The sequence below is a fragment of the Conger conger genome, chromosome 6 (assembly GCF_963514075.1).
Source record: "Conger conger chromosome 6, fConCon1.1, whole genome shotgun sequence".
Classification (NCBI taxonomy): domain Eukaryota; kingdom Metazoa; phylum Chordata; class Actinopteri; order Anguilliformes; family Congridae; genus Conger; species Conger conger.
Genome location: NC_083765.1, coordinates 54886581 through 54907845, shown reverse-complemented (window position 1 = coordinate 54907845; position 21265 = coordinate 54886581).

Sequence of the window (21265 nt, the reverse complement as noted above, 5' to 3'; positions counted from 1 at the left end):
CCTCGCACTGTGCTGACACGGGAGAAAATGAAAGCATCAGGAAGGAAGGCAACGGCGTATAATGACCTATATGCAAATACAAGTAATCTCTGTACCCTTCACAGCAAACTGCTTGCTCCAGCTAGCCAATTTCCATAGTGTTGTCGGCTCTTTGTATTGCTGGTCTTTGAGTAATTTAGAATTTACAATTCAGTTTAGAATTATTCCCGAAATTCCTCATTCCTGTGTCACAGGTGGTTGTCTCTTAAAAGGCTATCTGACATGTATGGGGAAAAGGTGGTCGCCTTTGAGGTTTGATTCACAGTGTGACATTCAGTAATTTGTGTAATATTTACAATGGCTTCACAAAGTATTCAAAGTATGAAAACATGTTTTTAGAATTATTAAAAATCCAAAATTGAAATCTTTCATTTATATACATGTTCTATACCCTTAATTAAATACTTTGCAGAAGCCCCATTGGCAGTAATCACAGCTTTGAGTCTTCTTGGTTAAGTCTCTACAGGGTTTGCACATCTGGATTTGGGCAGTTTCTCCCTTTCTTCCTGGCAGATCCTCTCAAGATCCTCTCAAGCTCCGTCAGATTGGATGGGAACTGTCTGTGAATTGCCATCTTCAGCTCTCTCCACAGATGTTGTATGAGGTTTGGGCTTTGGCTGGGCCACTCGAGGACTGTCTTGTCAGAGTCTTATCCCGAAGCCACTCCAGCATTGTCTTGGCTGTATTTAGGGTCATTTTCGTGCCCCAACCTGAGGTCACATGCACCTCTCTGAAATTGGCTGCATTCAGTCTTCCCTCAATTCTGACCAGTCTCCATATCCCTGGCACTGTGAAGTAACTCCATACCTTTTGCTTCACCTTTGGGATGGTATTAACCAGGTGATGGATGGCCAGACATAGCGCTGGGAGTTCTGCTCAAAGACCAGAGAATCTTTTTCATGCTCTCAGAATACTTAAAATGGTGTTTGGCAAACTCCAAGCGGGCTGTCATATGCCTTTTAATCAAGTGGCTTCCGTCTAGCCACTCTACCATAAAGGCCTGGTTGATGGAGTGCTGCTGACATGGTCATCCGTCCGGCAGGTTCTCCTATCCCAACAGAAGACTTCTGAAGCTTTCACCTCCATGACCAAGGCCTTTCTTGCCTGGTTACTCAGTTTGGCCTTGCCTTGATCTATGCCTCGCCCCAATGTTATCACGGAGATCTACAGAGAGTTCCTTGGAATTTATGGCTTGGTTTTTGTCCTGACATGCAGTGTGAGTTGTGGGAACTTATATACACAGGTGTGTGCCTTTCTATGTCCAATCGATGAAATTTGCCGCACGGGGACTGCAATAAAGTTGTAGACACATCTCAAGAATAATTAAAGCAAGCAGGATGTACCTGACCACAATTCCGAGTGCCACAGCAAAGGGTCTGAATACTTATGTAAAATGAAATCTATAACAGAATAAAGAGTGCAAGTGAGGGGGACTGAATACTTTCTGAAGCCACTGTTTGTGCTGCCCCTGACACAGAGGAATTACCCACATTTTGGAGAGGTGTGAGGCGCTAATAAAATGCATATTAGAGATGCATGTCATATATTTTGCTGGATGCCTGGTTAATCATAGGGAATGAGACATCTGGTGGCCTTTTGTCAAATGGGTTTGTAGCCGAGCCAACGGGGGAAGTAGCCTCTTTGAGACGGTAAATATGATTGGGCTGGATTAAGTACGCATCGCATGCACTGGTGCACTGGTGGCTGCTGCCGGTGTAATGATGCTAGCTGAGTGAAGTCGGAAGTCTGTCGGGGGAAGGGGAGAGCGGATCTAATTTGGCTTATTAGCAGGGATTGGGTGTGCTGTTGTAGCGGCTTGTGAAACTGAAGGCGGTGGGTCAGAATACTGGATGTGTCACTGCGTATATGGGGGTGACATGGCTCAGGCAGTAAAAGCAGTCGTCTGGCAGTCGGAGGGTTGCCGGTTTGATCCCCCGCCCGGGCGGTGTCGAAGTGTCCCTGAGCAAGACACTTATCCCCCAAATGCTCCTGACGAGCTGGTCGGGGCCTTGCATGGCAGCCAATCGCCGTCGGTGTGTGAGTGGGTGAATGAGAAGCATCAATTGTACAGCGCTTTGGATAAAGGCGCTATATAAATGCCTGCCATTAAAGGGTCCCAGTGTGGCGTCATGGTTAAGTGAAAAGGCATCTGTCGTTGGATGTGATAAATCATCAGTTTTTGTAAACGGTTACAAAATTCCATATTGAAAACGGGTAACCATGTAAACGATACTGCTTACGACCACTAATGGTCGTATCTTATTTATGAAAAAAGCAGCCTACTGACAAATTTATTTTGACTTTGTTACAGACAGGGTTGCGCACTCAAAATTCCGTGGTCATGTCAATGTCTAATATTTACATGATATGCAGTAACATGATAACACTGTGTCATGGTGGTGACACGATAAATCTGGTCTATTTTAGCCAGGGAATCCAAAAGTGTACAAATAAAAATATGATACCACAGTTGGCTGGTCTTTGTAAAATTTGCCAATGCATTTGATTTTATACGGTGCTGGGCAATCTTTGTGGTGACAGGATTAATGTGGTTCAGGGAATTTTCGCTTTCAATGTCTGATGCATATGATAGGCTACTGGTCTAAGGATTTTTTTATGCCAATAATTCTATTTGATTTTAGAAATAGTTACAGAAGTTAACTACACAGCTCTACACTATGGAACTACACAGTCCTGGAAAATGCTGGTAAGCTAGCTCTGGCCAACATTAGATATATAGACCACCTAAAAAAATCCTGGATAGTGATTGCAGTATTAGGCTAATTAAGTTAGACTCAGTAAAAAAAGAAATTGTTGGATTGAATAAAATTATGAACAGTGGTTACACGTAATTATTTTTCAACTTGCCTACTTAGTAATGTTGCATGCAACATTTGTCCAATGATGTATTGCTTTATTTGTTTTTAAACAGCATAGCTACATTCAGTTTGCTGGTAGTTTGAATTTGCATATCAGTGAATAAACACACGCCATACAATATGCCATAGATTGGAAAATACGCTTTAAAACACAAATAAATGATTTGATAACTATAATACTACAGCATTCAATTCCCTGTGGTGTTTGCATCCTTAACCCCCTGAAATAGCCAAAGACTGCTTCCTAGGACAAAGTTATTACGCAGCCAGAATCTTTCTTTCAATCTTCTGACCAATTTTTCTGTTTTAGCACTGGTGGTGAAAGTGCATTTATGTAATTAAACTGAGCTTACCATATCAACTTCAGAAAAAAAGAATCCGTTATTGGTTAGCAATTTTTGGGAAATATGTACTACAGTTTCGGTTAACCATTTAAACGTTTAACCTTTCACACCCCTAGTAAGTAGCGTGTTCCCAGCTAGGTCACTGACTCCATCAGTGGCAATGCTACATATTCACCTCAAGTGGATACTCATAAACAGGTTTTTCTTAAGCTTCATTTAGGTCAGTAACATCAAGGGTTTACTACCTTTATTTCGGTGTAATTTAGAATAGTATTAACTAATAATATAATACATTTACATTTATTATATTATTACACATTTTTACATTTTCCTTAAGTAAAAGGCATAGTATATGTACTTGATATTCACGTGTTCTCTTGGCTGCCACACTTTTCTGTGTCGCTACGGCAGGCTATTGTGAGGGAAATGCAACAACTCATTTTCTATTTAAAAGAACAGACCCCAGTGTGCCCATGTTAACTCGCAGTATGTAGTGAAGGCTGAAAGGCCCTCTGTAATTAGAATGTAGCCAGCACATTGAAAGCAGGGAATCTGCACTTTCAAAGGGCATCTACTCTACGAAGCTGCCGTTTACCCGCCCCCTGTCCTTTTCATCCACGGTCTCTGAGCGCCATGCGATTTGGCTCTGTGTGTTCTGCGCATAATCGCCATAATTACGTATTACCACACTTGCGCTGGCACAGCGTCTGGCTCAAAGCTTGCTTGTTTAAAGCTTAGTTTCGCAAGCGTGCACATACCCTCGTCCTACTGCTCGCATTCCCCAAGTCACATGTTCGTTAGCAAACGAGCGGTAGGGACAGAGGGGCGTTTTATCTCCTAATTTGGAGTTTGGTATTGGCAGCACGGCTCTGAAAGCTGTGGCTCGCCAGTCACATTAGAGACAGGCGCTGGAAATGAGCGCAGCATTAAGGGGTCTGCATACCGCATAGAGATAGCCAGTATACTGTCACGCTCCCCGCTGTGTGAAACCTGAGAGGCCTGGGAGGCCGAAAGCTTGTTTTGTTGGAGTGACAACTCCACCCCTGCTCGCGGTGGCCGAGGAAGTCTCACCGCAAGGGCAACGGCTCTGAACACCCTTCTCGGCCGCAGGAGAAGGGTCGGACATTGAGAGCTTAGAAATACAGGCTTGTGGTGATACGTGTGGTAGAGTCTGCCGAGTAGCTAACTCTTGAACCACTTGCACCTCCCCCCTCTCTGGTGGGGGTTTGATCCCCTGCCTTTCTCCCCACCTTCTCATCTGTTAAAGCACCCTCTCTGCTTTCTACCTGTATAAGCAAAGCTATAATTAATTAAATTCATTATTAATAATGATTACACTTACTGTAGCTAGCCTGATGGCCAAACATCAATTGGCTGGATTTATTTATTTCTCCTTCTCCGATTACAGTCAATTTAGCTCTCATCCTCATGAGAAGAGTGCTAGTAATCTTTACATGGAGTGTTGCTTTCAGACAAATCAGTAAATTATTTTGAGCTTTCTTCCTCTGAAACTGTAAGCTATTTCTTTCAGTTCATGGCTAGTGATTTTGGATAATGTTTTAATGCAGATAGAACATTGTAAGTCCAACTCAAAATGGTTTTGGGCACTTACAAGTTTTAAATTGGCTATCACCCTGATTTTCAACTTTGTATAGGTATTTAGTAATACCTGCATGTAGAGAAATAGAAAATAGGACATCTCTAGAAAAATAGGAAGAGTACATTTATATGTAGCTATACTGTAGCCTATTGTTTTTAAATAAGACTTGTTATTCTCAGATGTTGATGTTCTGTGCTGCATATGGTGGTGCCCACAATTTGACAGGCCTGGGTGCCACACTGCAACACTGTGAAACTGCAGAGTTCATGCCAAGTTCACTGCAGCAAGTTACAGCAGCCCTTCAGAGAAATCAAAGGCTACTTAATATGTGTATATATATATATATATATATATATATATATATATATATATATATGTGTGTGTGTGTTTTCGCTATAACTTTTCCGCGCTGGAGCGGCCATGTTCGGTTAGCTGATGGAGCGGGCAATCTGCTATTTATATTGCTGCTCAAAGTTTTTTTTTGCTTTGTATAAGACCAAGTGTTCACAAGGATGACTTATCATGTAGCATTTATTGCATAAAAATCAGATGCTGCACAACTCCACAGTTGCATAAACTGCATCTTTAACAATGTTACTTCAGTGACAGAAAATTTTCTTGAACATTCAATAACAATATATGCGATCAAATGAAATGATTAAATCAAAATGAACACATGGTAACATCATACAATATTATACAATAAACTTTATTGAACCCTGTAGGGTAATTTTGTCCTCTGCATTTGACTCATCCTAGCTGCTTAGGAGCAGTGGGCAGCCAGAGTGAAGTGCCTGTGGACCAACTTGTTCTGAGCCCAGTGCCTTGGTCAAGGGCAACGGCAGGAGCACACCGAACCTTACATGCATGTATTTGAGTGTGGGAGGAAACCAGAGTCCCTGGAGTAAACTCACGTGAGCACGGGGAGAACAGGCAAACTCTAAGCAGAGAGCATCTGGCCTGCCTGGATTCGAACCCAGAACCTCCGTCTTGCGAGGTGACAGTGCTAACCGCCCTTACAGGTCAGGTTATAGGATGCACTGGGCACATAAGAGACACACAGTGACAAGCGGTTCCGCAAGATAATATTTAGTATCAAAAAGTTTCAGTTTGAGAAGCCTGGATGAAGAATCAGTGAGGATACAAGGCCAGGATGTCTCCGGCCGGTCTGCTTTAGCATTAACGCTTCCCACACCGTCGTGCTCTCGCTCCGCGGTAACAGGAGGAAGGGACTCCGACGCCCATGGCTCTCTCTGCGCATCACGTTTCCCAGGCAACAACTCCAGGATTGACTCACATTTCTGAACAGGCTCCCAAGCACAAATGATTATTGATTCCCGAATGACTGGGGAATTCGGTGTCATTTCTGACATTTAAAAAAGGATCCTGTCGGCTGTGCGGGGGTTCTCATTGGCCTGGCAGCCCGCCAGGCATGAACAGTTACAGGGGAAAGGGTGATATGTGATAAAACACATTGTTATTCCTGGTTTATTTTGGGCGCATTCGCTCTAAAAAACCTGGGTTTGTGGAGAAAAAATTTGTCAGGGTAATGATATGTTCCAGATTTTCTATTTGCCAAATTAGCATGTTTTTTCTGTAACTATGATTTCTTGATTCACAGGATCTGGTGCTATACAAAATGGCCAAGGGGAGGAGCCTCCTGATTTGATGTCACTTAAGTTGAAGTCACTGCTATTAATTATTGTCTTTGTGTATCCATGGTAATCTGACGTGGAACCACCCTTACACCATTGGCTTGCACATGACAGTGATAACATTCGAGCCGCTTTGAGCCCTAGCTCGGGGCCTTTGGTTCATCATGCACATTGGCTGGCAGGTCTGATGTTGCCTGAAAAGTAAGCTCCAGAGAAGGCCTCTTTTTGCAGAGACATGGAGCTTGTAAGCCTGTTTATTATTCAGACATGTGGAGGGCCAGCAGGATTCCTGTGTCCATCACACTACCCCTCCTCCTGATGCATGCCTTTGCTTGTTTATAACTGCAGAGTTGTAGCTGTATACCTAAAAGATATGGGGGGTGCTTTCACTGGACATACTTTACAACTCCAAACATATAATTTAGGACAACATTTAAATTCTGTCTAGATCTTCCTCAGGTCAGGGCTTCCTCAGGGTTCCTTTGACTGTACACAGCTGTGAAACACAAGTGGTCCCCTACTGGTCGACTTGGTGACCACGGATTGCAGTCAATGATGCATATGGACGCCAGCTCGCGACATTGTGTGTGTTGGAGGAGAACCCAGGATATGTACACTCTCCTGAATTGGCAGTGGGGTTCGCACGTGTACGCAGCTGCGGTTGCAGATTAGCCATTCCAAATTCGGGTGGGAATTGGATATGGTCAGGGCCTTGTTGGACCCAAATTTAAGGGCCAAGGATGAAGAATGCCTCGGCCATTGAGAATCTTTCCTTTTGCTCTGTCTTTGGCCCTTCTCCAGCTCTCCGAGACCGACCGCAGCAGAACGATACAGTTGAGCTCTGAGCAAGAAGTTCTCCGAGAAGAAGAGCCAGAGGCATGATTGACATACTTGTCGATGTGCTAACATGAGCCGGTGGAAGCAGTCGACAGCGTGGCCTTTTGAAGGCGAGCAGCTGAAGATAGCACCCCCCCACCCCCCCAACACTAAAGATAGCATTTGGACCCCTGTTGTAAATGACAAGGGAAGTATTAATGGAAAGCACTTACGGCCCTATTATACCTGCTGCCTCTCAGCTATCTCTCCTCAGATGCGATATACAGCAGAGCTGCTGAGGTAATGAATAAATGACATGCTTCCCTGGGTTCCTGAAATAATATTGCGGGTATACGTCTTCCATTCGGTCGGAATTGCGCCGATTGCATCATCGCAAATTGGCCGCCCTCTACACCCAACTCCCCCTCGCTCCACCCGTGAGTAATGGGGTTCGCCTCAGACCTGTCTCTGCAGCGGCCTGGGAATCCCGAGATGACAGGTGTTATCCGTCGAGTTCAGTGTGCGGACGGTGTGTGTGTGTGTGTGTGTGTGTGTGTATCCCTTCCCTCGCGTCTGGTGCGGGACACCCTCCAATCCTCGACACTCTTTCCCCAGGAAAGCCCGTTCTCTGTGACAGGTGCTTCTCAGGCTAAATCGGCTGCTTTCCACCTAAGGTTCTCTTACGACGCTTGGCTGAGGTGACTGTCTTGGAAGGCCTGTCAGTACATCGGAATACCCACAAGAGCAGGTCTGGAGAACTCACACAATGCTGATCACATTACATTACAAGGTAATATGAGTTGCTCTCTTGAGTGATAAGGAAATAAGTCTGAATCATACTTTCCATAAACATTCAGGTTATTTTTTGAATATCCCTGATATTTAGATATTCAGAAAGAAGGCCCACTTAGAAAAAGAACTCAAGGAGAGTCTAGGAGAGTGGAATAGCCTTCAGGTGTACAGTTCATATTTCTGATGCATCCTTTCGTACTGTGATTACTATAATTGCGTTGTGTAAGCACAGCAATTTAATACTTGCTATATTTTTGGCAGCCTCATTACTTTAAATTACATTAGCATGGTGGCTCACTCTACACTTTTCATCTGAGGTTTAAAATTGTTCCAGGCAATGCCATTTCTGCTTGCTAAGGTGAGCATTATTTGAAAGATATCTGGTATTTTTTTCAATTGCCTCGATTTAAATATGAAGGAAATTATATCTGAAGACATGGGATACTATGAGATAATTTAAACCGCAAGGCTGAGAAACTACATTCAATGAAGATTAAGTGTCATATATTCATAAAATTCAAAACCTAATATTCGCATTCCCTTGTTCAAGAGGAAGCGCATAGTTCATAAATTGTATCTGCTGTTTTTTCCACTTGTATTTTTCCACTTATATTTTGCATAACAAGAGCTCCTTTTGAATTGAACATGAAGTCTTTGGGTTAGCTCTGGACTGAACATGTAATTGAACTCTGCGTTCAGCCTGGCTAAGATTCAAAACTGCAGGAACCTGGGAATGGGGTGAGAAATCTGGCCTAGCAAAATGGAGAAGGATTGCAGAAAGTCACCTCAATCACATACCCTGTTCTGGTCCACTCCTGCTGTACAATAATAACTGCCTAATAACTCCACAGCCATTGAAGATTGAATGCAAGCGAGCACTGTACACTGCCTAATTAACCTTAATTGTAGTGGAAAACCTGCAGGGTAGAACTCATTATTGCACTTCCTGTGCGCTCTCAGAATAAGGCTTCTATGAAGCATTGATATACAGTGTAGCAGAGGCTAAGGGGGATAGAATCATGGTGAAGTGCTTTAATACTGTATCAATAACGGTTGGCATTTTCATGCCATTCTCGCTGATCTAAAGCTGAATTTCCTGTTCTTCTCAATAATGTTTCACTCTGGGGCTAATGAAATTCACTGGAATGTATTCCCATTTGCAATTTATCGTGTTTTTTATTTTTATGTAATTTTCTCCCACAAGTGTATAACAGTTTAGGTTCTGTGGTGGACTTTGTACAGTGTGGAAACGCTATTGTTATTGAAGTTGAAAATGAATTTCAACCATGGATAGACAAATGTTAATTTGTCTGTTATGTTAAAAAATGTTAATTGAAGATTTTATTCATTCAAACCACTAAAAAGAGTTTTACATGTATCCTCCATGATTGTTTTTCATGACTGGTAACTGTCATGGGATGTTGAAAATAAGTTTGTATGCAACATGCCATTCAACATTCTTAAAACATTTAGTGCTAGTTGGTATTATTCTTTGCTAAATATTAAGGTATAGTGTATTAGCCTTAAAAACAACAACTTTTCTGACAATGTTGTCATGCAAAAAAACAACAAAAAAACAAGGCAAACTAGTTAAATGGAATTAATATAGACGGAAACACCCACGGGCAAGGCCTTTCCGTTTGTATTTCCTGCCGTTTGACTGGGAAAGGTTGGGTTGTCACAGGAGCTTGGCTGACGCGGAGTCGTTGGACTCCATCTCCTCTGTATGCGCAACATACGAATCCTGCAACAGGCCTTTCCACGCATTCTCTCTCCAGGATCCACATATTGGCAATTGGAGACATTCTCAATATCTGCCTCTGCCTTGCTGCCGTTTCAGCAATGATTATTCCAAGCACTAATCTTCCCTCGCTGGGCGAGGAACACTTTTAGACCATGCGGAGAGATAATTTTCTTCTCATTCAAGGGATCATTTGCACATAGTGCAGGGAATGGCCCTCCCCTGGGAAAGGGATCATTTCCCCGTACAGGGCATGATTTCCTCACTGTGCAGAGGGAACACCTCCTCACTGGGAAAGGGGCCATTTTCTCACGGCATCGTGGGATATTTCTGCACTGTGCCAGGCGGTCATTTCTAACGTGCAGTGGGATAACCTCCACACTGCACGGGGAATGACTCCCTCATCCCTCAGCATGCGAGGGCACGGCTCCCTGCATTGTGTCCTTGCTGTAAGCTTCACATACAGTAGTAGTAGTGCACCAAATGGTTTTTAAGAAGAGAGCATGTTGAGTGGGAGTGGGGCTGATGCCACTCTCTCAAAAGCTACACTTTCAGATATTCATTCTGGTTCCATCAGTAACAGAGTAACCTAAGAGTGCATACACACCAAACATGAGCAGAGAAGAGGAATGGTTTGGGATAGGGGATCCCTGGTCCCGGGTTGTTACAGACAAGCTGAAATCAAAATGAACTTTTTCCCTCAATTTAGTCAATGCATCCTAACCATACAAACATGTCTTAAAGTACATATTCAAAAAAATTGAAAAACATTTGTAATGCTTATAATATTTGATGTCATCGTGTACCAGTGGGCATGTATTTAGATGAGATGTCTGCCAGTTATGCAGCGCATATTCTTCCCTGCAGAGCCATAGGCTACGGCTCTGCTTCCCCCTCCTCATTAACGCCAGTCAAATAGACTCCCCGCCCTCCAAAAATTCCCCCCGAAAGAATCGTTTCACTTGCGCACACGTCATATCGCGGAAGCTAATGCTGCTCTACCTTCCATTTCAGCTGCTCTTTAAAGAAAGCACTCTTTAACTGTGCAGCTATTTCTGCACTCGCTGTACAAATTGGTATTGTGAGCACATCCTTGAGCTTGTAGCAATATAGTTTCTCTGTTTTCATTTCCCGTCTGTTTCCCTCTGTATTTCTGCATATAAAGGATGTGTGATTAAGTGCTTGGAGCAGGAAGTGGCGAGTGTGTCCGATATTCCTTAATCAGCTACTCTCATGGGGCTGAAAGACTGACAGACTTTCCCCTCTTTTTAATTTAGTGTTGGAGGCTCGGGAGAGAGGATCTGGGTAGAACCATGACAGTGCAGTCTGTTGCACTGCTTCATATTACAGCACTGTTTAATGCGCTCAACACAATTTGCATACAAAAACTGTTTTGAAAAAAATCTTTTATTACCTTGGTAGTACTTCAGATCATGGTTTGAATGCTTCCCAGAGCACAGATAACTTTATATTTGTGTAGAAATTGTAAATTTACATTTAGTTAGATTTTAGTCCAACATTAATACATATTACTCAATATGATGTTGAAAATGAGGCTTTAATCTAAAATACATGATTCATTACAATTGTAATGCTTTACATACTGGTGTGTAATAAAGCATAGATATCCATATTATAGTTTATTATAGTATTACATTATAAATGCTCTGTTGAATTTTACTCCAAGAATATTTACTCAGTATGATATTTAGAAAGAGGATAGGGTTTTCAGATCTAAAAAACCTGAATAATATGCATTATACTTATGCATTAATGCTGCAATATATAGAGGGAATTTCTGTCTAAACAGTGCTTGTAACTATTTTCTTGTTTTTTTGGCTACCCGAATATCTCCAATGGTCAACATTGTACAGCATCATCTGCAATTATGAGTAATCAATAATGCACATTAAATAATTAAAGTGTTTAGAATGGAAAAGTAATTAGTCTTCAATGCTTTATATTCGTAATGTAGCATTTGGTATGTTTAATATGCAGGGCAAATGACTATGGTCTAATGGTCAGCAGGTGTGAGTAGCTTCGGTAACTAAGGAGACACAATCAGAGATTTAATGTTTGGGAGAATGTGTATAAAGATTAAAGGTCAAATGCATTCTTTGAGTGGGGCTTTGCCTCCTAACGCTGTGGGGAAGCCTGCCCTGATTCATGAATGGTGAAGCTATGACAGGGGCAAGTTCAATAGCACAATGCCAGAGACTTCAAACCAAACATCTCCCTACTGAACAGGCCATTAGTGTATTCACTGTCAGGATCATACAGGAAAATCCCACTGCAGAGATTTCATAGGTTTCCATGTCTGTCTACGGAAGTGTTAGGTCCTGGAGAGCTACTGGGTCTGCTGGTTTTTGTTCTTACCTTAATATCAGCACCCATTTCAGACCCAAGTAACTAGGTGAGGTGAGCTAACTGTATAATCATTACATTACATTACATTACATTAATGGCATTTGGTAGACGCTCTTATCCAGAGCGACGTACAACAAAGTGCATACCCATAACCAGGGATAAGTGCGCTGAAAGACCCTAGAGGGAAGTACAATTTCACTGCTACCTGTACAACAAAGATAAGGACCAGGGCCTATTTGAATTATTATTATTATTATTATTATTATTATTATTTTTTTTTTTTTTAAACTAACAAATAAACAAACAAACAAACAAACAACAAAGCAAACGTGACCAAACTTAACTATCCAAACACTGCTTACCTAGCCACCTAAAAATACCGATACACAAAGTAAATCACAAAGACAACAATTAAGGTTCACAGGGAGGTAGGGAGGGACGGGGAGAGGCGCTGCTTGAAGAGGTGCATCTTCAGTTTGCGCTTGAAGGTGGGGAGAGATTCTACAGTTCTGACCTCAACGGGGAATAATCAACTGCTCTATTTGATTAATTAATGTAGAGTAAGAACAGAAACCAGCCCTGTGGCTCGCTAGGACCAGGGTTGGAGATCACTGTTCTGTGTGAAATGAGACATGGGGTAAAGAGATAAACAGAGTGAGATGGAGAAGAAGCGTTAAATAGTAGGGTGCTCTGTTTCAGCGTGCTGATAGTAAAAAATGTGTAGTGATCGTAGCTCAGATACTACCAAAGCATCGATAGACCAGCAAAACTTACAAGCGTACTGTAGCGCACTTACGATTAAAGGTGATTCCTCAGTTTCACTGCTTAACTACGGAATGGCACACCGACATGGAATGAAAGTGTGATTAGTGTCAAAAATGGAATTAACGTTAACTACGCAAAGTGCAGGGTGTTTCGTTGGATAGCTCACAGGCTCCCAGATTAAGTGCATTATCACAGCGGAGAAGATAAACTTCCAGAGATTTTGATTCATAGACCCGGGACAGAAAACCCGCACGAGAAAGAAATAATAACTCTCCGAATGAAGGAAGCGGCAGACAATATACCCCGCTGCTTTTATTATGAATACTCAAAGCAATGTTTTATTGTTATTAAAATCCTCAGCCCTACAGACTTCCTCATAATCCACCCAGAGGAGGTGTTTTAATATCCTTCAGAGTGGATTTTATATTCATCTCTCTGTCATGAAAATCCCTCCCTTTCTTTGCCCCCCAGACACACACTTTTCACTATTGGTGATTTCAGTGGCTGCCGCCTCCTAATTTGCACCGTAAGAAATAGACGATCAGGGGTGACACCTTTGTAATGGCGGGGATGATTAATCCCCCCTTCACTTCCATAAAGCACCCAGCAATGGGGGAGCGTAATGGATAGATCCGTGCAGTCTCATCCCTCCGTGCCGTTGATTAAAAGGACACCCACGTTGGGCCCACGACGGCGCTCGGCTAGCAGGCTATTGCAGCGGCGGCTGGCGGCTGTTACGAATTCCCTCGTCGGGATCTGTTGTCGGAGACAATGTCAACGCTCTCCATACCATCTGCTGGAAACAGGGAGACGCATAATGAATTTGTTGTATATAACGTGTCAAAACGGAACAGTGGCTGGCGACGTGAAAGAACTGATTTCGCATAACGGGGTCGGTGTTTCTCGTCATGGACGTGTGAGGTGGGTGTCCGGTTCGGCGTGACGGAATACGTCTGTGTGTCCTGGCGCTCGTGCTCCAGATTTGTTCAAATAAAGCGGGGGGATGCCGCGGGGTTCCCACAATGCAGTGCGGAGCAGTCAAACTGCGACGAGGCTGGCCGGGGCCGAGTCCCTGGAAAGAAGCGCGATGTTGGGCGATGTTGTCACGGCGACGGCGGGCCCGCCCATGTGCCGCACGCTTAGCTCTGCACGCCGCCGTGTTCATCCGAACGCACTCTGACAGCCCCCAACGCTGTGCGGCGCATCAATATTAATACCCAGCAACTGTGCGCAGGGCAAACACCGTCGCGCCGCGTCTGCGATTGAGATGGATCGCGGTTCCCTGCCGCGCTAAGCCAGACTGCCAACAGAACCCCGCGGAACTAGGCTGCGGCAGGCTGTGACCAACAGAGGGCAGTGTTGGGTATCCCTATGTTTTTATTCCGTTTTTTTTCAATCGACTACACAGGTTTGAGTGACAGACCCCAAAACCCGAGTGCAAAGGTAAACACCAATATATAGTCCTTTTGATACAACCCGAACAAACGGAAGACAGTGCACCCCAACAACACAAAATGGCATTTCTTGATGTTATAATTGCTTTTGGCCCAGAGAAGCGGGTTGAGCAGAGCTGTCAGCCAGTGAAGCAGGCCTCTGTGTTCATTTAATCCGCGTACGGTCTCAGGCACTGAGCAGGGGGACAGCCGTCCTGCAGTGGCAGCAGTTTGTGTTTCTGAAGAGCGGGATCCTCCGAGCTTTCAGGAGCCGCTCTGTTCTGTCCGCGGCCCGGTCTTATCTCTGATTTCACAAAGGCTGCTGAGCGAGGGCACTGGGTGCGCGACCGGAGGGCTTCCGGAGCGATCCTCAGATTAAGCACTGCCGGCTTTCCCCTGAGCAAGCTGCTGAAACTCAATTTGTGCAGCACAATCCCCGCTGAAAAAATATTTAACCTAACATTGCTGTAAGAGCTTACAGGCTCTGTGGATAAGAACATCTGCTGATAGTGAAAATAAAATAAAAATAATGACAATGTCCACCTTATTATGTTCAAGGGGCCAAATGCTGCTGGTGCATATGCTCCCTATTGTCAGGTGCCTTGAGACTTTAATGCATTGGCTATTCAGTATTTTTCCATTCCTCTAGGCCTGATTTTCACATATCCTTCAGAACTGTCTCTAACCAAAGAATTCAAAGTTTCTGCTTTAAAAAAGAAAAAATAACATAATCCCAAAATAAATATTCAGATATTGCTTGGTTGTGTATTCCAGCATGCTGCACCTTCAAACCCCAAGGTTCCGGCTTTGAGTGCAGTCTTTAAGGTGTGTAAAACTGTTAAGCTTTGTGAAACATGTCCACGATGTCAGTTTTTTGACACTTATTTTGTGCTCAGTTGGGCCTCAAACTATATTGCCGTTAGTGCTTGAACGTCAACCTGTCAACTCTATTTAACTGTTGTAGAAGGCGCTGAATGGTGGCAAAGGCTGGTAAATGTTCAAACTTCAACTCTACGATTTTGAGTCCAGTTAAAGGTCCTTTCTGTTTTCACTTTATCTTTAGAATTTGCCTGAGTTAATTTGTATGACTGTACAGTACAGTATAGATTCTTATTTTGGTTTATCCCAATGATTGGCCCCCTTGAAGGCATGCTAAGCAGGATTTTTGTAACCTTTTTACAATCAAAGAAGTCTTCTCCTCTGTCCTCAACCCTGCCGACTCACCTCCGTTATCTTTTTATCTCCGTTTTACCATAGCTGTTGCAATTGCAAGGTTGACTCTGGTTTTTGAACGAACCCTGTTGGCTTGTGGTTTCACTTTGCTGTACTTTGCCTCTTCACCTCCGCTATTGCAGCAGCTACCTAGCTACAAACGCACCACCAAAACCTTATCTCACCCCTCAGGCTCCATACCCACTCCTCCACACACAGAAAAAGAGCATCACACCCAGAAACGTCCCAAAAACATTTTAGAATAAAAAGTACAGGTAAAGGACCATGAATTTGGCGAAACTGTACAAAGAGATTGCACATAGACGCGTGGTTATTTCATAATACTAGGTACAAGGTAAATAACCTGCATAGTATGCCTTTAATTTCTGCATGCAGCTATTATTATTACTACGGTTACCTATATTACTATGTTTCCTCGATGACCATCCATTATTCGCAAAAATGAAATGAAAGAATCAGCCTTTGCTTCCAAATTTTGCGACACTGCCTCTGTTGTTTTTGCTCCTCCTTCGCATTTAGAGGCTCCGGGGCTGTTCCTCTCTGACAGCTCGACAGACTCAAATCAAGCCGTGTGGTGCGCATGGATGCCTCGCTCCCCCACGTCTGCGCTTGTAAACATCCGCAGGTTTAAAGAAGCGCGGCAGCCTGGCCCTCTCCACTGCAGGCCGGCCGGGGCCCCAGAGCCCGGACACCTCGGCCCCTCATTAAACGAACCAACCCCCCCCCCCCCTCTTCCCCGCGTTACTACATCACTGGGTGTCTCATTAAATTATACAATACACCCCGTAAACAGTGCTCTGTACGCCGCAGGGCCGATAAAGCACTCAGCGAAGCAGGCCCTAGCTGTCTGACCGCATCTGCAAAGCTGTCCTCCAGTCAGTCCATTAGTAACGGACAACAACGTCTCTGGTGAATAAGCTGTGTAATGGCCAATGACTAATGCTAGCGCGACGGCGGCGACGCAGGACTCAGCGCAGCTAATATGGATTCTACAAGCTCCAGTCTGATGTCTCTGTATCGCAGGGGGTTGGAGAGGAAGGACATTTGTGTGCATTAGCCGCCCCTGCGGAAGCCCTGTGTCTGGAGAGACTAATCACTCTGAAATTGAATTCGGTTGTGTGACGGAAAAGAGATTACAGGAAAAGCTCTTCGAGAAAAAAGTTGAAGAAGAGAAGGACAAGCTTCGGAAAAGGAAGCCATCGCCAGCGCTCCAGGCACCGCAGGGCACTGAGACCGTTTCACGCTTCGCTTCGATAACCGTGTTAAATAAGTCGATGTTTATACAGCACATTCGCTGTCTGTGGTCATTGTGTTAGGCGAATGCCATTGAAGACAAACCTGGAAATAGTTCTATAATGGAAATGGGGTGCAGGTGTCAGCTCTTGCGGTCTTGGGCACTTGACCTGGCACAATTGGTTTGTGGCACGGCTCTATTTTAAAAGCCCCCCCTGTAAAATCTTGTGTGGACACCTGCAGATTTAAGCAGCTTCTGCCTCCACACTGCAGATAAGAGGGGCCCGGGGCTTAAGGAGTGGCTCTGAGCAGAGTGCGTCCCCAGCCCTTTTCCCATCCCAGACCTCCGCGGCGTTCCGGGCCTTTGATCGGTATCCGAGAGCCCGCTAACCCTGAACCCCGCCTTGGCCGGCGTCTCCATGGAGACGGGAAGCGTGCGGCGAGGAGTCGGTTATCGGCGCTCTTATCGCGGCTGTCACAAAGGGAGCCGGTGCCGCGGGGCGTCCGTTCCGCGGGACGGACATCTGTGAGCCGTCGCGTCTAGATTACCGCGGGTAAACGCAGCGTGACATTTCAATAAGCGCATACTTATTTTCAATTACCACCTCTCCGGTTGGAGATGAGATACACGCGGGCGCACTCCCCTGCCAGCGGCACGGAAACACGGCAGCCGGCACACCGGGGGTCCGTGCGACCCGGAACGGCGACCGGCCAGGCGGCCGACAGACGGGCCGTGCCCACGGTAACGCCTCCTCTAATCCCTCGTAGCCGCCGCACACCTGCGTGGGAATATTCACGTGGATCATTAACTCCCAGGCAACCCCTCCTCGCTCACTCCGGCCTTCTGGAGGACCTCAGACAGGAGGGTACGCCACAGAACCGGGAGATGGAGCTGCGCCCGACCGCCCGGCGCCACCTGTTAGCGGGCGAACCCGGAGCCGGCCCCTGTTCACACCGGCTTGGCTCGTTCCCCCCGCCGGCCGAGGGCCCCTCTGACGGCACGCTGCCTTCTGTTCCACAGCGCTCGCTGTTTGCACCTCATTTCAGCGCCCGCCGCTGCCAAACGCCTCCCTGGAAGCCAGCCCAGCCCGGCCTTAACCCGCCTAATTAATGAATGACACTGCCACCCTGGAGGGGAGAGAGCCGCGCTCACCTGGAGACCTGGCCAAAGGGTCCTTCTCCGGGCTGCCTGGCACAACCGCGCCCCAGAGCCCCGGCCCTTTGTATTATTTATCAGCCTTTATATTATTCATGAAAATGTAGTTGCTCTCAAGTCAATTGGAGTGAAATGACAAGCGATATTATAAGCAAGGCTGAGCTCAGTTTAAGAAAAGTTGATGAATAATACACCATGAAGGAGCTAATCTGTTTAAGTAAGCGTCTATATGATTCATTCCGAAACGTGCTCTGGCGCGGCTCGGAGATAAATGAATTACCGGAGCAGAAGGGTGTCTTTTGTTCTGCGCTGCCGTCGGAGGGAGAAAAATCCAGCAAACTGGAGCCGCAGAGGCAGTCGTGTCTGTCTTCTCAACTAGGCGTCCAACTTTACCCATATAGCCTACGCAGTGAGGCCTATATGAATATGGAAATTGGATAATTTTGTTCCGTTTTGAAGTTGAGTTTCTTTCTGTTTATTATGCTATATTGCATCTCTGCCTAATTAGCATGGTGATAGGTGCCCTGATGCTCTGTGAGAAATCAGGTTTGCATCTGGGAGACCTCCCTGCTTTTTGGCTTATAATCCTTGGACAGCTGTGATAGGAATTCTGCGTATGCTTTGGGATGACATCTATAATTTAACGGTTCTATTAGAGTAGCTGAAATGAATTAATCTGCTTTGAACTCTATTTCCTTACCAACTGAAAGTTGAGCTTCTTCAAAATGGTGTCTGCATCCTGGGCCTGGTGGGCAACAGTATCTCAGGGCAGTAAATTAATTTTCTTTTGTCAGTAGGACTGGTACAGGTAAGGTCAAAATCGAGGGATAACTTCTACAATAAAACATCCTTTAAACATTGAGTGCAAACAACATAGATCTATACTGTATATCAAATCATTTATTTTTAAAACTGCCTGAAAATTCTTCTATTTAAACATTTTACTTTTTTTAGGCCGTATCATTGCATTCCATTAGTATCCAAGAATTTTGTAACTAGGTTATTTGTGGCCCAATTCTGCTTGCAGTTATCTGTCCCTCAGTGAACAAATGAATCATTTTAGGCTAATAATAACTAAAGACTTTTCAACATTTACATCATAATCTATTCTTAAGATTATTATTATACTTTAAAAAGTAGCTTTGCTGAAATAAAAACAATTTTTAAAGAAAGGGCTAGCCTATATTTTCAAGTTAGTATGATACGAAGGGAAAATATCAGGCACACCAGGAAAGACTGGAGTTTCCTCAACACTAGTTAGCAGGCTGATGTTGCACTACTGCTAAAAAATAGTTATCTCTCGTAGTGTAAGGTGGCAATTAAAGTTCTTAAGTATTAGGATTCATGAGGCATGATACGAAATGTTATCAACAACTTGAAATACATCTCCCATAATGCAGGCAATTGCTCATCTTAGAAGACAAAATTGAAATTTCACACAAACAAAAAATCACCCCTGAGCCCAGTTAGAACTAAACCCAGCACGCACCATCTCCTACCAAGTCAGTGCCGGGAAACACTCTTTGAAAACAAAGCTTCGTGTCTAAACTTAATTAGATTCATATTTAAAAACCAGTCTTATTTCTATTTCTTCATGAACACCGCTTGCTGAGTTAATCGGAAACAGCAAGTTAACTACCAATTGAAATCAAATCGTGTTTCCACAGAAAGAAGTGACACTGGTTTACTGTAACATAGCAGTGTAGCAAATGTACAAGTAGTATAGCAGTGGTATAGTTTTCTGTGGTAACCCCCATATAGCCATTGATGACTGCTGTCAAAATGGTCACGTCCATGCCCTTTTTTCCTATTGTTTCTTTCTCTCTGTGCTTGTAATCCGCTCCTTGTTTTCCCTCTCTCCTCATTGATGTCTCCTCCCTTCACTCCCTATATGGACTTCCTTCCTGTCCTTGACTCGTTTCACCTGACCATTGTTATCTGTTCCCCAGTTCGCACCTGATTCTGATTTGCCCTTGTTCCCTGTTCTATATATACCTGTCATTTGTACAGAGCTAGTTTGTCTGTGAATCTGTGACTCTGGCCCCTACCCCGGTTCTAGCTTATATCTTCCAACCCGTGTTGCTGTCTGGTTTTCTATGTATTGGTTTTTTAAATTTTGCTTGACTTTGGACTCCCTGTGTTTGGACTGTCTACTTGGTTTTTGAACTCTGCCTGTTTGCCTACCTGGTTTGCGACCATTGCCTGTTTCTAGACTGCGTTTTGGATCTGCCCTCTGTTAATAAAGCCTGCCCTTTTCACATGATCCCTGAGTCTGCTCTTGGTTCCTCTGTCCCACGCCCTGACGACAAGCCTGATAACCTTGCCAACCTTTTGATTTCATTGACATTTCTTTGGTATTTTTAGGTATATGTGGTGGGTGTGAGGACACACACACGATGCATTAAATCAGATCAGTAACTCAAGACTGGCCTTATAAAGATGGTGAAAGTATGACTAGCCTGATGCCATTTTTGATGAGCTTCTGAGCTCTACGGATTGACTTTATTTCCTCAGCCGATGCCTTTTCCCAGGGTATCTTGCACAGCCGTTAATGGACATATTATATATTCATACAGCTGCATATGAAAAGCAATGCACGCCGGTTACCTTCCTCAAGGGCATGATGGCTGTGCACCATGCGGTAATTCAGCCAGTAAGCCTTCGCTACTGTGCCGCAGACTTTTATAACTAGTCTTGGGAGGGAGCTGGCTGTCCTTGGCTGACCTGGGTTTGATACTCGGCGACTGATTGAGAGGGTAAGTTGAAGCGCATAGAAATCGGCAAAGTGAAGGAATGTTAAAAAAATCCCCATCGCCCCGTATATTCCGGGTCATTGACTGCTTCATATCGATCTTTTTTTTAAATAACGATGAAAGAGAGAGAGAGAAACACACAGCCATTTACTCTGTATTAGGGATGACCTATTTAAACTAATTCTCTAAGTACATGGGACTGGTGGAAGAGCGTGTTGAAACTGCACGGTATCACAGAGCAATCCTTCCTCATTTACAAACTGTGCTTCAGACAGATTTATTCTGCGGTTAGAGTGTGATTCCTTCTATAGCAGTCCAGCAGCCGATGGAGGGCTCGAGGTATGCGCTGAAACAGCTCCAGTCACAGGCTGAATAAGCAGAGACTGACAGCCCCAGCGTCTGACCTCTGCCTCTGTATGAAACAGCTGAGACTGAGGAACGCGTCAGAACGCGTCTGCC